The 17,933-nt window shown below is 56.5% G+C and overlaps 3 non-coding genes across 3 annotated transcripts; all 3 read left to right on the top strand.

The window, feature by feature from the left end:
- Positions 1-1,369: 1,369 nt before the first annotated feature.
- Positions 1,370-1,451, top strand: TRNAS-AGA (transfer RNA serine (anticodon AGA)). The gene has a single exon. It is a non-coding gene; the product is annotated as a tRNA-Ser (tRNA).
- A 7,720-nt stretch (positions 1,452-9,171) lies between these two features.
- TRNAG-UCC (transfer RNA glycine (anticodon UCC)) lies at positions 9,172-9,243 on the top strand. Its single transcript has one exon. It is a non-coding gene; the product is annotated as a tRNA-Gly (tRNA).
- A 4,095-nt stretch (positions 9,244-13,338) lies between these two features.
- On the top strand, positions 13,339-13,410 carry TRNAQ-CUG (transfer RNA glutamine (anticodon CUG)). Its single transcript has one exon. It is a non-coding gene; the product is annotated as a tRNA-Gln (tRNA).
- Positions 13,411-17,933: the final 4,523 nt, after the last annotated feature.

Consider the following 17,933-nt stretch of genomic DNA (forward strand, 5'->3'; position numbering starts at 1 on the left):
CAGCAGCAGCAGCAGGTGCAGTTCTGTGCCAGGCCAAAAAAAGCCTCCCTCCTGGCTCCTGTACCAGCACTGCAGTGAGGAGTCCAGCCTGGAGCCCTCCCAACAGGCAGAAAGCACTGGCCTCAGTCGGTGTCAGGGCTGCAAGGAGGCAAGGGGTCTGGCTTGAAACCCCAGGGGAAAGCTGGGCATTTTCTGAGGAGAAGAGCCTGCCTGCAGAAGATGTAAGGCACCCACCCTGGAGCCAGCCTGAAGAGACGTCTGCCTGCCTTGGCCAGGAATCAAAGCTGGGTCAAGAGCTTAGAAAGCAGCTGTGCTCACTAATATTCCAGCAAGGCACCTGTGGGCAGTGCTGCCTCCTGCTCCTCCAGATCAGAGCCTGGCCGGCTTCCTGCTCCTCCACTTCACAGACTGGCCGGCCTCCTCCCTCCAGCCCCCCGCACACACACTTCCTCAAGCCACTCCTCATGCTCAGCCTCTCGACTGCAACCATCTCCCACCCTTGCTCTGCATGCAGTCAGACGCTGCCAGGTGCACCACCTCCACACTGCCTCCTTAACGCCATTTTCCTGCTCCAGAGCAAAGACAGAAGGGGAGCCACTTTCATCTAGTGGTGTAAACTACTGCTTTTGTGGATCATTTAATATTTTGGTCCATGCTCAGGAAATGGACAATGCTTGCAGTGGTGGAAAAAAGCTCTGGACATACCTATTCCACAAAATCAAGCTCTCTCCAGTCTCCCTCTAAGTCACCCCCACCCCCCATTTATTCTCCCTTTGCCCCTCCACGCTTTTCCTCAGCCAGTCTCTACCTCGCCCTTTCCATGGATCTCTCCCCCTCTCGCAAAGCATTGCCCCTACACACCAACAACCTGCACGGCGGTCATGGTCTTTGTTCAAGGGCTGACACCGCCCTACGTCCCCAAGAGGCTGGAAGTGCTGCCGGGAGATCACCATCTGCCCTGCAGCAGCGTCCCCACCCTAGTGCTCACAGCAGGCTTGGAGGCCCCCTCAGATAAATCTGAGAAGCAAAGTGGGGTCTAATATCTCACCTCACCCTGGTTGTCTCCACACAGCTGCCTTCTCTTCTTCCCTGGAAGCAGCAGAGACACCAGCTGGGGGGTGAAACCATCCCCCCCTCCCGTGGCAGGATATCCCAGATGCCCGGCTGAGGACAAGGCGCTGGGAGCTTCAGCTGTAGCCCCTGGGGTTACGCCTCTCAAGGCCTCTGCAAGGCTGGCAGCAGGTGCCCGTCATGCTCCGTGCAGGTCCCAACTGCAAATCTTCGAGTGGAGCCTAGCCCTGAAACTCCCAGGGAGCCGCGTGTCATTGCACAGGGCACGTGATCAGCAGGGCAGAGAGGGCTGGAGCAGGTAGTTGTGGCCGAGTGGTGAAGGCGATGGACTAGAAATCCATTGGGGTTTCCCCGCGCAGGTTCGAATCCTGCCAACTACGGGGCGCAGTCCCCTTTTGGGCTCCCTGCAATTGACCACGCTGCAGCCAGCAGTGGGACTCAGCTCCCCACTGTGCCTGGTGCCCAGGGAGACAGTGAAAGCCCCTTGCCTACGGCACTTGTCCTCACCCCCCCACACCCCACACCCCCCGAAATTCCTGGATGAAAGGGAAATCCTGCTCCCATTGACAAGGTAGGCAGGTTGGGGGAAGAGAATGGACCAGTGCCGAGTACCAGCCATGACAAGAGGTCCAATGTTAGAATCGTAGAATCATTTAGGTTGGAAAAGACCTCACGATCATCGGGTCCAACCGTCAACCATGCCCGCTAAACCATGTCCTGAAGTACCCCGTCCACTTGCTTTTTGAATACCTCCAGGGATGGTGACTCAACCACTTCCCTGGGCAGCCTATTCCAATGTTTGACAACCCTCTCAGTAAAAAAATTTTTCCTAATATCTAACCTAAATCTCCCTTGCCTCAACTTGAGGCCATTTCCTCTTGTCCTATCTCCAGCCACCTGACAGAAGACGCCAACACCCACCTCACTACAACCCCCTTTCAGGTAGTTCTAGAGAGCTATAAGGTCTCCCCTCAGCCTCCTCTTTTCTAGACTAAACAGCCCCAGTTCCCTCAGCCGCTCCTCATAAGACTTGTGCTCCAGGCCCCTGGCCAACTTGGTTGCCCTTCTCTGGACATGCTCCAGCAACTCAATGTCTTTCTTGTAGTGAGGGGCCCAAAACCGAACACAGTACTCGAGGTGCGGCCTCACCAGTGCCGAGTACAGGGGAACAATCACCTCCCTGCTCCTGCTGGCCACACTATTTCTGATACAGGCCAGGATGCCATTGGCCTTCTCGGCCACGTGGGCACACTGCTGGCTCATATTCAGCCGGCTGTCAACCAGCACCCCCAGGTCTTTCTCTGCCAGGCAGCTTTCCAGCCACTCTTCCCCAAGCCTGTAGCGCTGCATGGGGTTGCTGTGACCGACATGCAGGACCCGGCACTTGGCCTTGTTGAATTTCATACGATTGGCCTCAGCCCATCGATCCAGCCTGTCCAGATCCCTCTGCAGAGCCTCCCTACCCTCAAGCAGATCGACCCTGCCTCCCAACTTGGTGTCATCTGCAAACTTGCTGAGGGTGCACTCAATCCCCTCATCCAAATCATCGAAAAAGATATTAAACAGAACAGGGCCCCACACCGAGCCCTGGGGAACACCACTTGTGACCCGCCGCCAACTGGATTTCACCCCATTCACCACTACCCTCTGGGCTCGGCCATCCAGCCAGTATTTCACCCAGTGAAGAGTACACTTATCCAAGCCACGAGACGCCAGTTTCTCAAGGGGCACGCCATGAGAGACAGTGTCAAAGCCCTTGCTGAAGTCAAGGAAGATAACATCCACAGCCTTTCCCTCATCCACTAGGCGGGTCACCCGGTCATAGAAGGAGATCAGGTTGGTCAAGCAGGACCTGCCTTTCGTAAACCCATGCTGACTGGGCCTGATCCCCTTCTTATCCTGGACTTGCCATGTGAGTGCTCTCAAGACAAACCGTTCCATAATCTTCCCCGGTACCGAGGTCAGGCTGACAGGCCTGTAGTTCCCTGGATCCTCCCTCCGACCCTTCTTGTAAATGGGAGAATGGACCAGTGCCGAGTACCAGCCATGACAAGAGGTCCAATGTTGTTGGCTCTTGAGCAGAACTTAAGAGCCTGATCTCACCTCACACCTCAGGCAGAACAACCCTACCAGCTGTCCTCCCTAGGCCTGAACCTACAGCAGCTCACCTCCAAAGACAGCCTGCACAGCATGGCCCTCATTGCTAAAGATGAAGGGGAGGCACCTCATGGATCGGAGATCTTGCCAGCACTCACAAAGTGCCCCTCACTTTAGGTGTCACAAAGGCAGACTGGTGTGGAGCAGCAGGCAAGGGGTGGGGGTGGGGGGAAGAGAAGGGGCCAGCGCCAACTATGAGCTACAGAAGAGGTCCTTCTTTGGACCTCATTGCTAACGATGAAGTGAAGACATATCATAGACCTAAGATCTTGCCTGGGGTCCTGGGGATATTCTGCCTGACCCGTCCCCAGCCCTTGCACACATGGACAATCTTTCCCAGGGGCCTTTCCCAAATTTAGCTTGAGGATGAGGGGATGAGGGGTGGGGCTCTCCTGTCTCCTCCTCTTCTGGGAAAGACATGGAAGTGCAGAAGAGGCCATGGTGGTGCCCGTGGCATCAGGAGACCATGCCCTGCCATCACCGACCCTGATGGGCGGGATAGAAAAGAACCAGAGGCTTCCCAGAGGGCTTCTTTCAGTCGCATACCCAGCTGCTCCCAACAGAGCAGCAGCAGAGGAGGACCTGTTGGTAGCCTGCCTGGGTGGTTCAGCATCTTAAGGAAAAGGGAAACCCTGAGGGACACGTGCAGAGAGAGCCCAGACAAAGAGAAGGAGAGACGAGCCCATTGCTGGTGCATGGTCCGTTCCCTGCAGCCATGCCACTGAGGGTGGGGGAAGCATTGCAAGGGAAAAAGAAGCTCAGAGAGATAGTCAGTATGAATGGAGAAGGAAAGGGGCAATGGAGAGGGCACCTGGAAGGAGCCAGGGACCTCTTGATCTGCAGCAAAATACTTTCCCCTGAGCAATAGCCCCTGCAGCAGATAGGCTGGGGCCATGCTCCCCACGCTCACATCGGCACCCACGTCCCAGCGCTCTCCATCCCGCTTTTGTCTCCGCTGCATGCTCTGGCCTGTGGATGGGACGGGGCACCAGCAAACACAAGCCCAAAAATGCAGGCCTCAGCACTGCCACCTCGTCCCTCACGCTCACCAAGAGGCTTTACCAGCTCAGCCTGCCCAGAGCCTTCCCTGGGACACCTGGCAGCATTTAAGCCTGGCCACCTCCCAGTGTGGGTGGGCCAGCCCTGTCCTGTGGCGACTGGGAACAACCTCCACTCCCAGCAGGGCTGGGCAGGACAGGAATGGCACCAGGCACGGAGAGGAGGGGTTTCTCTGGCTCTTCGGCACCCTGCACGGTGGCGGGGGCAGCCCTCGGATCTCAGGGAGCAGCCAGGGCAGGCCTGCGCCAGGAGGGAGGACAAGCCAGGAGCTGTGAGGGAGCACAGCACAGCACAGCACAGCACTGGCAGGGCAAGGCCCTCACCGCTGGTCTGAAAGGCAAGGCGCCAACTGCTAGACAACTTGCTTAGAAGAACAAACACTGCCTAGGACTAAGGCCTTTTACCGCAGGGTCAACATGACCTGAAGACCCAACCTAAACTGGCTCCCACTGGCTGAGAACACCCCATGCAGATGATAAACCAACGGGAGATTTGTCTTTCAAAAAAACCCCAGGTATACAGCCACGGCCAGAACAGCAATCAACCTGAATCTGGTATAAAGCCCCTCCACCTGCACGGGACATTGGTTTAGAACAATGAAGATTAACACCCCACTGAGCATCTGTCCACACCACCTGCCCAGGAGAAGCACATAGTGATCTTGGGAGCAATAGTAACTGATTAGCCCACCCCTTAACATGAGTAATTTGATTGGTCGACACAACTGTATTGTAAACATATACCAGCCCTGCTTTCCTCTGTCTTGGGGTCCTCCATGCATTAGGCTGGGGCACCACTATGTGAACAGCCAAACTCGGAGGATTAATTCCCTTGGTAATTCTATGCTTGGTAATGCTAAGCGTCCTCGTGTCCCTCCTCAGCCGGCAAAGAAGGGACGTTGACGCCGGGCACAGTCCCACAGCCCCCTGGGAGCTGGATTTCTGGGCAGGGTGGCAGCCCTCCTGAGCTCGCTGGAGAGCAGCTCCCCTCCACCCTGCAAAGCAACAAGGCTGCCCCCTCGCTCCGGGGTTTCCTTCAGTGCCTGCAGAGCCAGCTTGGGTGGTCAAGAAGAAAGTCCCCATCCAGGGTTATGGGCAGGAGATGTGGGGAGAAGGGCAAGGCAAGGCCCTTGAGCTCCGCAGCGAAGGCGCAAAGGAGGTGAACTTTCCTGAGAGCCAATTTTCTGGCCCGGGTGAGGGCACAGGACAGAGGAAGGGAAGGAGGCATGAGGGCTGGCAGTGCCAGGGAGCATCAGGCAGGGCCGTGGGAGGTGCCGGCAGAGGTGCTGGGGGGAGCAGAGTGGCGCAGCAGAAGCGTGCTGGGCCCATAACCCAGAGGTCGATGGATCGAAACCATCCTCTGCTAATTGTCGCTTATTTCCCTCCTCCTGACAGCTGCTGCCTCTCCCAGCAACTTTTAACCTGCACTGCTCTAGCTCTCTGGGCACCCATGGCCATGGCCCTCCTGTTCCCTCAGCCCCTTCTCTCTGCCACTGCCACCTTCTTTCTCCTTTGCCGCCTTAGGAGCCAGCACTCCCATAGTGCCCCTCGGCAAGGCAGACGGGAGGCTGTGGAGCAGCAGGCAGAGCTCCCCCCACAAGGAAGCGGGTGTTCTGGGGACACAGGCATTTCTCCCTTCCCATCCAGCAGCTCAATCCCAACTTCCCAGCCGCAAGCAGGGACCTCCAGGAATCTGCAGGTGGGGAGGAGGAGGAGGACAAGGCTGGTGCTACTTTGGGAAACACCAATGCAATCAGCTTGACCATCTGGGGGTTTTCTCCATCCTAGTCTGTTTGCTGCCGTGCTCACTCGCAGCTCCAGCCAGGAGCAGGGCTGAGTAGGTATTCCCAGTGGGCACTGTATTGGCCATACGTGGCTAGGTGTTGGTAGTGGTGGGGAGAGGGGCTGCTGCAGGGTGGCCTCTGTGGGGAAGAGCTGAGGGGCTGCCCTGCACCACACACACAGCTGGTTCCAGGGGCCTCCACAACACTGAGCCATCTGCAAAGCTTGTGGCACCCAGGGCACCTGTGCTGGCTGGAGCAGGCGGATATTCCTGAAGGAACTGCAACCTGCGGAGAAGGCACGCCAGTGAAGACTTTTCCTGACGGGCCTGAAGCCTGTGGAAGAGCCCACGCTGAAAGAGATTTTTCCTGTTCAGACGCGCAGCATGTGGAGAACCCATGCTGGAGTAGTCTGCAGTGAAGGAGTGCAGTTGAGCCTGGAAAAATTGGGAGGCATGGCGGTGTTTTCTTTGTCTTTTATTGCTCACTACAAGACAAAACACACACATAGCCCGAGCCTTTCCTTCTCTTCTGGCTGCTCAGCACTGGAATCCAGTGCTGGACACTCACTCCCACGTGCACATCAGCAGGTGCTCTGAACCCTCGACTGTACCACAGGTCTGTGCAGAATCCAGGCCTGGTTTGTCCAGTGTCCTGCTCCAACCCTGGGCAGTCCCTGATGCCAATCCACTCTCTTCACTGGCTAGTGCAGCTTGAGATTTCCCAGCAAATACCCCTCTCACACACACATACACACACAAAGACCCCCCCCGCCAAAACCAGAAAAGCACAGTCTGACAGAAATGAGCTAGGAGTAGAATGCAATGAAAACAAGACCAATCGCATTCTTGTTCTTCACGTGTCTGCAAAGGGTTTCCAGGATGAGTTGCTCCTTCCCCTTCCCAGGGATCGAGGTGAGGCGGACCGGCCTGCTGTTGCCCCCATTCTCCTTTGCGCCATTCGCGAAGATAGGAGTGACAATGAATTTCTTCCAGGACTCAGGAACCTCTCCCAGTTGTCGCGACCTTTCAAAGATAATTGAGAGTGGCCTCCTCTATAGGTCTTTCTTGCCTGAGTGCTTCACGAGCTGGCAGCAGGAAGATAGCACGGGTATCTGCAGGTGAGCTCCCTGCTACCTGAGTGCCTGACTGGCCAGAAGCCAGAAGATCGCTTGCATGTTGACTGTGAGGTGGCCTCTGGCTCTGCAGGCAATGGGCCACCCACAGGCATATCGCTTGTGCTAAGTGCTCGTCTTCATTCCAGAGTGGATACCACTGCACGGTATATCTTTTTATACCCAAACACTTCTTGGTCCAAAGGAAGCGGACAGTCCCTGAGAGGGAGATCTGAGAACAAGCGGGCATGACAGTGTCAAAAATGGCCGTCCGGCAATCACAAAGCAATAGGAGAACCCACAGGGGATGACGCTGTCAGAAGTTGCCTCTTCCCTTTGTTTAGCGAGTGGGGGCTTCCTTGCCTGATGTGCTTCTGGGTACACAGGTAGGGTTGGCTGGTCCTGACAGCCAATCACAGGTCTGCCTGAGAGCAGGTGGGCCTGATGGTGTCCAGAAATGGCTGTCAGCCAATCAGAGAGCAGTATGAAAACATGGTTGTTATGGTGCTTAATAAGAAAATGGCAGCTGAAAGAAAATGGTGCCCCCGTGTATGTAGGGGAAGGTACGTCCTGGTCACGTGTACTTCATCATTCATCAGTGCCGGCACGGGCATTCACCAAAGCAATCATCCGTCGCCAAAACCAGGGGCAGCACAAGGCAGATTTTAGCCCAGGAACAGGTAATGCGTGGAGTCCTGCAAACAAATTGCTTACGGGCACGCAGCACAGAATGTGGCAGATGCTCATATCTGGCCAAGCATCATAGACCAAGAAACTTGTGCTAGAAATGATCCACCTGGCCTATTTGCACATTATATAGACAGAGAATTGCTACCCTAGCATTGCCTGCTTTTTACTTACTGATTGCTGAGCTACTACTACACACGTCTACAAGCTACGGACATATCCAGTGCCTAGGAAGAAACCCAGGCTGGTTGCTGTGCCTTTTTAATTCAGCCAAAGGGTACATCATGCAACCACACGCTAGCCCAGGACAGCGTGATTGTGACTCCGACTGGGGCAGACTCCGACCGCGCTACCTCAGCGTTATGCCCTCTGGTATTCCCCATGGGCACTGTATTGGCTACACATGGCAAGGTTTTGGTAGTGGAGGGGTCAGGGGGTGCTGCAGAATGGCCTCTGTGGGAAGAGATAAGGGGCTGCCCTGTGTCAGACACAGTCAGTTCCAGCTCCACAGTGGACCCACCGCACAAGACAGCTGAGCTGTCGTCTACATTGGTGGCCCCCCTGTGAAAACATATTCCAGAAAGGGCAAAAGAGGCCAGGCAGAGAGAGCTGGAAGGAGCAAAAAGAGTGGGAAAGAGCAGAGGGAAGACACATCCTGCTTGGACAGGTAAAGGAGTCTGGTGTGAAGCACTGCAGTTGTCCTGGCACAGGGGAGAGGAAAGGCGGTGTTTAAGTTTGTCTTTTTGTTTCTCACTACTTGCATCTGTTTTAATTGGCAAAGAATTAATTTTGCCCAAGTCAAGCCTGATTTTCCCACAAGAGTTTTTGCTAAGCCATGTCCGTGTGTTTATCTTGAGCCAAGAGATTTCTCAGTGTGTTTTCAGTGCTCCGCATCGCCCTGCGGGTGGGGAAAGTAGTGAGCAGCTGGGTGGGCGTTTGTCTGTGCTTAAACCACCACAGGTACGTACACGCAAACGCACACGCACCTGCATAGTACGTGCGCAGCTGGCCCACGTATGAACGCAGATGGGGAGCGTCACCATTAGCAGCACCCAGCAGCTGGAGTTTCCGTAGCCAAGAGCTCACACGCAGAGAAGCACACCCATGTGCCAGCAGCTTGAGGTCATGTGTATGTGTGTAGGGGTCTGGAAGGAGGAGGCGGGATAGTCTGTGAAGCGGAGGAGCAGGCAAGAGGGCAGTTTGTGACCTGGCAGAGCAGGAGGCAGGCAAGACTGGGACGTGGAGGAGCAGGAGGGAGGCCAGGCTCTGGGCTGGAGGAGCGGGAGGCAGGAGTGGCCCAGGAGCGTTGGTGGTATAGTGGTGAGCATAGCTGCCTTCCAAGCAGTTGACCCGGGTTCGATTCTTGGCCAACGCAGGCAAGCTTTTACTCAGCCTGGCTCCACAGTGCCTTGCCTGTCCTGTTCCCAAACAGCGCAGCTTCCCCCCCTCAGGAAGGTCACCTCGCATAGGGCGGTCGCGCCACTCCCCTTGACTCCCCCTGCAGCCTTGCTTCATGGACAGGCCTCTGGGCACCTCCGAGCCCAGCAGACACGGGCTGGGCTTTTAGCAAGGTCAGCCTTGCAAAAGCAGACTGCGGGGGCTGCTTTGCACCATTCTGAGATTCTCAGGCAGCGCTGAAGCATGGCAGCAGGTGCCCAGAGAACTTTGTTTGGGATTTTCCATGCCTGGGTATCACACTCAGGTTTCAGTGGGGCTCAGGCACTGTGCCACCTGCTCTAGCTTTGGGGCTAGCCCTGCTTTAGGCAGGCATTTGGACTAGTGACCGCCTGAGATGCCTTACAGTCTACCTCCTTCCATGAAGCAACAAGTCCCAGAGAGCTGTGCCCTCCTTCCTCTACGTCACGGGCAGTAAGTCAGCCTCTTCCCCGCAGGAACGGGAGCCCAGTCATTGCTCGGCACTTGGCGCATCTCCTGTCCTTTTGCCTTGACTCTCCAGACCCTTTCCCACACACTGACTCCTTGAGACCGACACAGCATTCCCCCAGGGGTTGGTGTGGCACAGCCCTCCTTGCCGAGCCTTCCCAGCCCCGAGCAGGGAAGAAGGAAGCACCCTGGTTGCCCCAGGAACCGTCCATGAGGCAGCGCTGCAGGCCAAGTGCTTGGTAGCGCTGCAGGCCAAGTGCTTGGCTTGCCATCTCCTGAGGCTCTGGAGGGAATGGAGGAAGTCACGGGAAAGGTAGACGTGTGCCTGGAGCCCTTGACAGGACATTGGCGTGCGTAGAGCCGTAATTCACTGACGGTTCCTTTGGTTGCTCCCGTGAAGGATTGCCTTGGGCTTTGGGAGATGTGTGGGAAGTGTGCTGCCCCTGTGCTGGGTACTCCGGTTCCATGTGGTATGAAGCGCGTGTAGGAGCTGCGGTCGCCAGTTTGCAGCCCTTGGTGGGAGCAGGGCAAGGGTGCTCCCGGGATACAGCTCCCCCTGCAGCAGTGCCAGGAGGAGGCTGGCTGAGGTGGGCTGGCTCTGGCAGCTGCAGGGGGCGGACCAGCAGCAGCAGCAGCGGGTCAGGATGGCCGAGTGGTCTAAGGCGTTGCGTTCAGGTTGCAGCCTCCCTGGGAGGCATGGCTTCGAGTCCCACTCCTGACAGGCTCTTCTCTCTGGCTGCCCCCCTTCATGCTTCTCTCTCTTCAGTGGAGGCTTCTTGCCCCTCTGGGGGCTCTGCTCAGCCTGCTGACCAGGTCTTGCTGCAGTCCCAGCTCCTGTAGAAGGAGAAATGGGCGTACCCATGCTGCCCCACCAGTAGCAGCTGGGTAGGCCTAGAACAGAATCATGGAGGGAGGAGAGCCCCTGGGGAATTCCACTTTTCCACTCTCCCCTACAAAAGTCACATTCTGCATGCCTCTCCCCTCCCCTGCAATGTGGAGCTTTGGACATTCTTCAAACATTCACCCACAAAACCCTCTTTCCCTGCTTCCGCTTTCCCCTCCAACAACCCTTCTGGTTGGAAGGCATTTCAGGGACTCAGAGAGTGCATCCTCCTGCTTCAGGCAGGCTCCCACCAGCTGATCAGTGCTTTGTCCTTTCGGGTCATAAAATACCTTGAGGACAGATGTTTTACAGCCTCTCTGGACCCCTGTTCCCATGCTTAGGCACCCTCTGGGTGATCATTTTTGATTGTGTAGCCAGTCACAAACTGCCTGCTCAATTTCTGACCATGGCGCTCATCCTCCAGCCATCGCAGGAGCCTCCTGGTAGGCACCAGGAGGCTCCTATTAGATCCCCGCTAAGCATTTTCTTCACCCAGCTGAGCAAGCCTTGGGTCCTCTGCCTTTCCTTACAAGGCCCCCCCAGCCCCTGACTATGCTAGGGATCCTCCGCTGAACTTGCTCCAGTTTATCATCACCTTTCCTTGGTTCCCCAGATAGTCCTTCTTCCCCCGTTTTGGAGATGGGGCAACTTTTCCCTCTCCTTAGTCATCAGGGAGCTCCTCTGCCCTCTGCTCCCAAAGCTGGAGAGCCCCTGCAATGCATCCTTCCCTCTTTCAGGCCCAGTGGCACATTGTGTAGGTGCCAATCCAGCACTAGGCATTGACCAGCAGGATTTCAACCCAGAAAGTTTCCCCGAACTGGCAGTTCCTCACCAGCAAAGATGGACAGCACCAGTGGGAAGAGGGACAGGTGGGAGTAAAGGCCCACCAGTAAGAGGCCAACAGGGGCATGGCAGGCTCTCTCCAACACTGCTGACAGGACAGAGGCATCCTCACGCAATCCCACCACAGGTTGCACGAGCACTGGTGGCATTTTTCAGAAGGACCGCAGTCAGGAAGTATGAGCCACAGAAGAGGTCCTCCTGTCCACACAGGAAGAGGAAGAGGAAGAGGAAGAGGAAGAGGAAGAGGGGACACGCACAGGGTGGTATCAGAGCATGCCGGAGCGTGTCGGGATTGAGGGAGATGCTGAAGGAGCTGGGATTGTTCAGCCTGGAGAAGAGAAGGTGAGGGGGCTTCTGCTGTATGAAGGTGGCTCTCTGGCTTGCCAAGGCCTGCCCTCGGCCAGAAAGACCTGGGGAGTGCAGGACCCAGGAGTGGCGTGGCCTCCTGCGTGAGCCTGCCTGGCCTGAGCTGCAGCTCCCAGGGGCTGGGGAGCTCTGGGAGATCTCTGGCCGCCCATTGAAGCCTGTAAGGGGGGCACAAAGTGTCCTCCCCGCAGTGTCCCGCAGGGAGGAGCAGCATCGGAGGCTACAGTGGATGGAACATTTGCCGTGACCTTGGGGAAGCAAACAGTCTGGGGACCACGGCAGCCCCAGCAGGCAGTGCTGCCAGGAAGGAAACCAAGGACAAAATGCCCCGAGCAAGGAAGCTGCCTTGTGGGCACTGGCCCACACAACCCACTGGCCCAGAATCCTTTCTCCCCGAGTGCTGGGTGAGACTAGCAGAGCCCCAGAAAGACCCTCCATTGCTTGGAGAAATGCTGTCTCAGCCCCAGAAGGGACATTTCTCCTCCTGCAGCGGCACAGCATCTGCATGGGAAAGGGCTGTCCCTTTCCCCATGCTCCAGCCCTTGGAGTGCGGGGTCCCTCCACCTCTTTGCAAGACCTTCAGAGATTGGGCCCTGCTCTTGCTGCTCCCAGACACTCCTCCCACCCTGCTCGGTCCTGCGGATCCCAGGGATGGATGAGGACAGTCCTCAGCAATGCTGCTTCTCTGGCACATGCTTTCAGATTTGTGACTCTGTGGAAATTTAACCCTTCTCCCGTGACTAGGTGTTTCTCACGCCCTCTCTGAATGTAACCTGCCATTTGATATCTTAGGCTTGGGCACGGCAGCCTGGTCTGTCCTGCGGGTTCAGAAGTACCGGCTGCCAGCCCAGTGCTTTGGGCAGTCCAAAAGTACCAGGCAGTTGTGTCCTCAGTGTCCTGGGCTAAGTCTGAGGTCCAGCAGAGTGTCCCCGCCTGTGTTTCCTCCTGTCTGACTGCTGGGAGGAAGGGCCCTGCTCTCACCACACAGACTCAAACCTTGGCCCAAGGAGGATAGCACCAGTGCAGCTTTTCCCCGCTGTGTGCACGGACCCTTCTTGGGCAGGCAGTGTGGTGGTCCCAGGGCATGAGGAAAAGTTCCCTCAGGCTCACAGTGAAATGTACCTGAGTCTGGAGCAGCCTTGGGAGAGAAAAACCTCATTGTCACTGAGTGAGAGGCCACTTTGGGGCAGAAGGGGATAGCATATGCTGGAATGTTGAGGAGATTAAGCTGGAAACTTCATAAGCAGGTGTAAGTATGCGAAAACAAGATTCTCCCAGGCTACCAGCCTGGGTCTTGTAAGAGAGGGCATGCCAGGCTTGCACAAAGTGCTCTGCCGCTCCCTGGAAAGATCCTGCGAGCGGAGAGTCGCGCGGTGGCCCTGAAGGAAGGCTGCATTTGGTGATGCCCAGGGAGATGGAGAGACCGCCAGGCTGGGCCAAGAGCACATGGCTCAGAGAGGGTGGCCACAGGGGAAGGAGAGCACATGTCCAGGAGGTCCCATGGTGTAATGGTGAGCACTCTGGACTCTGAATCCAGCGATCTGAGTTCAAATCTCAGTGGGACCTTGAGCTTTTGGGTCCCTCAGGGCTTTCCTCAGCATGCTTACACATTGGCAGCCTTGCCTTGCTGTCAGGTCAATGGTTTAATGCACTCTCATCTTCCTTCCTTTCCTCCCCTCAGGGCTTTCCTCAGCATGCTTACACATTGGCAGCCTTGCCTTGCTGTCAGGTCAATGGTTTAATGCACTCTCATCTTCCTTCCTTTCCTGTGCTCCCAGCCCTGGGACCGACACCAGTGCCCCTTCTGCTGCCCTGTGCCCACCAAACCTCTGCAGCTTTCCTGAGCACTGGACCCCACCCCCTCTCTGCTCCCTTGGTCTGGATGGCTGCTCCTGGATGAGGGCATCCAGCAGTGGCTCAGAGAATCACACAACACCTCAGGTGGAGAGCATGCACTCCAAGCCTGGCTCAAAGCAGCCTCAAGTGGAGGAGGCTATTCAGGGCCTTGTCTGCTTGGATGTGGGACACCTCCAAAGATGGAGACTCTACAACATTCCCTGGGCGACCATTTCCCGTCTTTCATTACCACTGCGTGTGACATTACTTGTATTCCCACCCCTGTCCATTGCTTCTGGTGCCATCCATTTCTCTGAGGCTTTTCTGTCTTTTGCTTGCTTGTTTATTTTGGGGGCTCTGGGATCAGTTCAGGGAGCTCCACCCACAACTGGCAGTGCCCCGTGCATGGGGACAGACGCACGGTCATGGGAGAGAGCAGGTTCTCCCTCTTCCTTTATCCTGGGGTGGGCTGGGATAGAGTTTACTTTCACAAGGAGCTGGAGGGGGCCCAGCCAGGACAGCTGACCCGAACTAGCCAAGTTCGATACCGTATGATGTCATGCTCAGTATATAACTGGGGGAGCTGGCAGTGGGGGCGGGGGGGGAGAAGGGATCACAGCTCGGAAATGAGCTGAGCATCAGGTTCTGTGTGGTGAGCAATTGCATTGTGCATCACATGCATTATATATTCTTTGGACAGCGAGCAGGCGGTGGTGCTTAGTTGCCAGCTGGGCTTAACTTACGACATCCTTGCAGCTATGTTGGCGAACTGAGGGGGGAGGAGAACAAACCACCACGAGTCTCCAGGTGTGCTGCACAAAGTCTTTAATGAGAAGGAGGAAATGCAGTGGCACGGAACAGAGACCGAGAAACACGTCTGCAGGGTTCAGGGGGGCACAGAGAATGGCCCATTTCCCAAGGACAAGCTCCAGGCAAAGCGCTTGCCTTTCCCCATCCCGATCTACCCGGTGGCAATGCCAGCCCACCAAGAGCAGGCCCTAACTCCGGCACACTCCCTCCGTCAGCAGGAGGTTCAGCAAAGCAGAAGAGAACGAGCCCTTTCCTGAGGAGCTCAGAGCAAAGCAGAGCCTGAGGAGACACGGCGAGGCCTGCAGTGCAGCGAGGAGCAGCAGGCACAGGTCCCTTCTGCCAGGTGGGATGAGGACACTCAGCCCACCTGCAAGCCGTGGCTACGCTCCTGCTGCTGCAGGATGCCTGTCTTCCTTGGTGCTCCAAAGGGGATGATCTGCTGGCTTCAGCAGTTCAGACCGCAGCGGGTGGGAGGCAGACACAGCCCTGACCCCCCCAGACCAAGGGAGCCCCCAGAAGAGATGGGAACCCCCCCGGCGCTGAGGGAGCTCCCAACAGCAGCTGACAGCGAGGATCCCACGGCTGTGCTCTGAGGGAAAGAGGTGAGGATGGGGCCCGGCAGGGTTACCACCACCGGGGAGGCTTCGATGAACACCGTCGAGTCAGCGCAGCGGGTGACACAGGGCTCACTGCAGCTGCTTGCAAGTGGGGTTGGGCCGGAGGCACCGCAGGGCGTTGGGAGACAGGGTCTGAAGCAAGACATCTCTCAGCGAGGGAGGCAAAGCTGAAAAACAGAGCAGGCAGGGAGCACGAACCTCAATATCAGCCCATCTGTCTTTTCCTCAGCTCTCTCCATGGACACTCTTTGTTTTCAAAACACCCAGTGTGCCTACAGTTCCCACAGCCCTCATCGTGCCCTCCGAGTTGCACGGCACAGGAAGGCTGACCCACTTTTGGAATAGGCCCCAGCGCAGTGGCGTTAAAGCGCCTGTGGAAAGACTGATCATACCTCATCTCCATCGTTGCTTTCAAGATGGCACTGGATGCACTTGGCCATGTGGTTAGAGACCATCAGCTAAAGGTGCACATTCTGGTGGGCAGACCCCCCTGCAGCTGAGCCCCATGGTTCCCCTTCTGCTTGAAAGAACCCTCCTTTTCCCAGCCACCTCCCCCAAAAGGCAAAGAGACTGCAGCCCTTCAACTGTTGTATGGCAGGGCAAAGCTGAGGCAGCCCAAGTCTCAGCCTCAGTAGCCACCAAGACAGCAGTTCAGCCCACAGAGAGAGATGGAGCGGACTCAGGCTTACCTTGCTCCTCGAGGAAAGGGAGGCAAGAGAGGAGGATGCAGAGCCTGGAGCAGCGCAGGCTTTTATGCTGTGTCCCAGAGCCCTGGGGGGGCCACAAACATTCCTTGCTCATGAAGCATCTCAACACCTAATAATTGCAGCTTGCCGAGGCCTCTCTGGTGATTAAGCCCTTGCCTCTCTCACCTGAAAATTTTTGCTCCCACTGCGTATCGTCTAACATCAATATAATTAATTTGTCTCCAGCGCTGCTAAGACCTATTGGCTTGGAGGTCTCAGGCTAGCTGTGCAGACATTTTAAGTGACTGTGTCCTTCCCACACACAAATTGACCTGTTTTGCTCAGCAAGTTCATCCCACAGGCCAAAGGCCTGGATGGCCTGCTTTTGAGGAGAGGCTCAGGGCAGGGAGCCAAAAGATCGTAGCTCTTTCTCCTGGGTGAGGGATGGGGTGGCCCATTCCATGCATTTCAAATTTCAAAGGGACATCGGATCAGTCTCCCAGAGCACCTGGGAGTCACATGAGCCCTTGAGCAACCACCAAAAGGCAATGCCTTGGAAGACAGCAAATGCAGGAGGTTGCATAGAAGCACCAGTTGATTCAGGAATGGTGCTAAAATGTGTGGAAAAGCCCTTGACGAAAGCGGCGCTTTGGGACTATAAGCTCTGGTATCCCTGGTACGCCTCAGGCTGGGGCAACGTGTGCACTGAAGTCCACAGCAGGGTGACTCATGTTTGCCTGGAGTTCAGGGTTTTTCCCAACTCTTCCACATCACGATGACTCCCAGGTACTCTGGGTCTCTTTCAGAGAAGAATGCGGGCATCTCTTTGATCACAAAACCATGCTGTGGTAGAGCCTGATGAGCGTAAGCTAGGTCCTCCTGGCTGTCACTCCGGCCCACAGGGGCCTTCCTTCCAGCCCACAAAGGACTTCCTTTGACGTTGAGCTTTGCCACATCCCTGGTGAGATGAGGCTCTTCTCCCATATGGGATTGTGCAGTCTTGACGTTCTGCTTAAACTTAGTCACAGTCTCCCCTGTGTCTACTAGGTGTTGAGATGCTTCATGAGCAAGGAATGTTTGTGGCCCCCCCAGGGCTCTGGGACACAGCATAAAAGCCTGCGCTGCTCCAGGCTCTGCATCCTCCTCTCTTGCCTCCCTTTCCTCGAGGAGCAAGGTAAGCCTGAGTCCGCTCCATCTCTCTCTGTGGGCTGAACTGCTGTCTTGGTGGCTACTGAGGCTGAGGCTTGGGCTGCCTCAGCTTTGCCCTGCCATACAACTGTTGAAGGGCTGCAGTCTCTTTGCCTTTTGGGGGAGGTGGCTGGGAGGAGCAGGGAAGAGGAGGGTTCTTTCAAGCAGAAGGGGAACCATGGGGCTCAGCTGCAGGGGGGGTCTGCCCACCAGAATGTGCACCTGCAGGAGGCCATCTCTAACGAAATGGCCAAGTGCATCCAGTGTCTTCTTCAAAGCAGCAGTGTTTGTTCTGGAGATGGAGTATGACCAGTCTTTCCACAGGTGCTTTAACGCCACTGCGCTGGGGCCTATTCCAAAAGTGGGTCAGCCTTCCTGTGCCGTGCAACTCGGAGGGCACGATGAGGGCTGTGGGAACTGTAGGCACACTGGGTGTTTTGAAAACAAAGAGTGTCCATGGAGAGAGCTGAGGAAAAGACAGACGGGCTGATATTGAGGTTCGTGCTCCCTGCCTGCTCTGTGTTTCAGCTTTGCCTCCCTCGCCGAGAGATGTCTTGCTTCAGACCCTGTCTCCCAACGCCCTGCGGCGCCTCTGGCCCAACCCCACTTGCAAGCAGCTGCAGTGAGCCCTGTGTCGCCCGCTGCGCTGACTCGACGGTGGCCATCCAGGCCTCCCCGGTGGTGGTAACCCTGCCGGGCCCCATCCTCACCTCTTTCCCTCAGAGCACAGCCGTGGGATCCTCGCTGTCAGCTGCTGTTGGGAGCTCCCTCAGCGCCGGGGGGGTTCCCATCTCTTCTGGGGGCTCCCTTGGTCTGGGGGGGTCAGGGCTGTGTCTGCCTCCCACCCGCTGCGGTCTGAACTGCTGAAGCCAGCAGATCTTCCCCTTTGGAGCACCAAGGAAGACAGGCATCCTGCAGCAGCAGGAGCGTAGCCACGGCTTGCAGGTGGGCT

Source organism: Harpia harpyja, chromosome 14 (assembly GCF_026419915.1).
Source record: "Harpia harpyja isolate bHarHar1 chromosome 14, bHarHar1 primary haplotype, whole genome shotgun sequence".
NCBI classification, from domain to species: Eukaryota; Metazoa; Chordata; class Aves; order Accipitriformes; family Accipitridae; genus Harpia; species Harpia harpyja.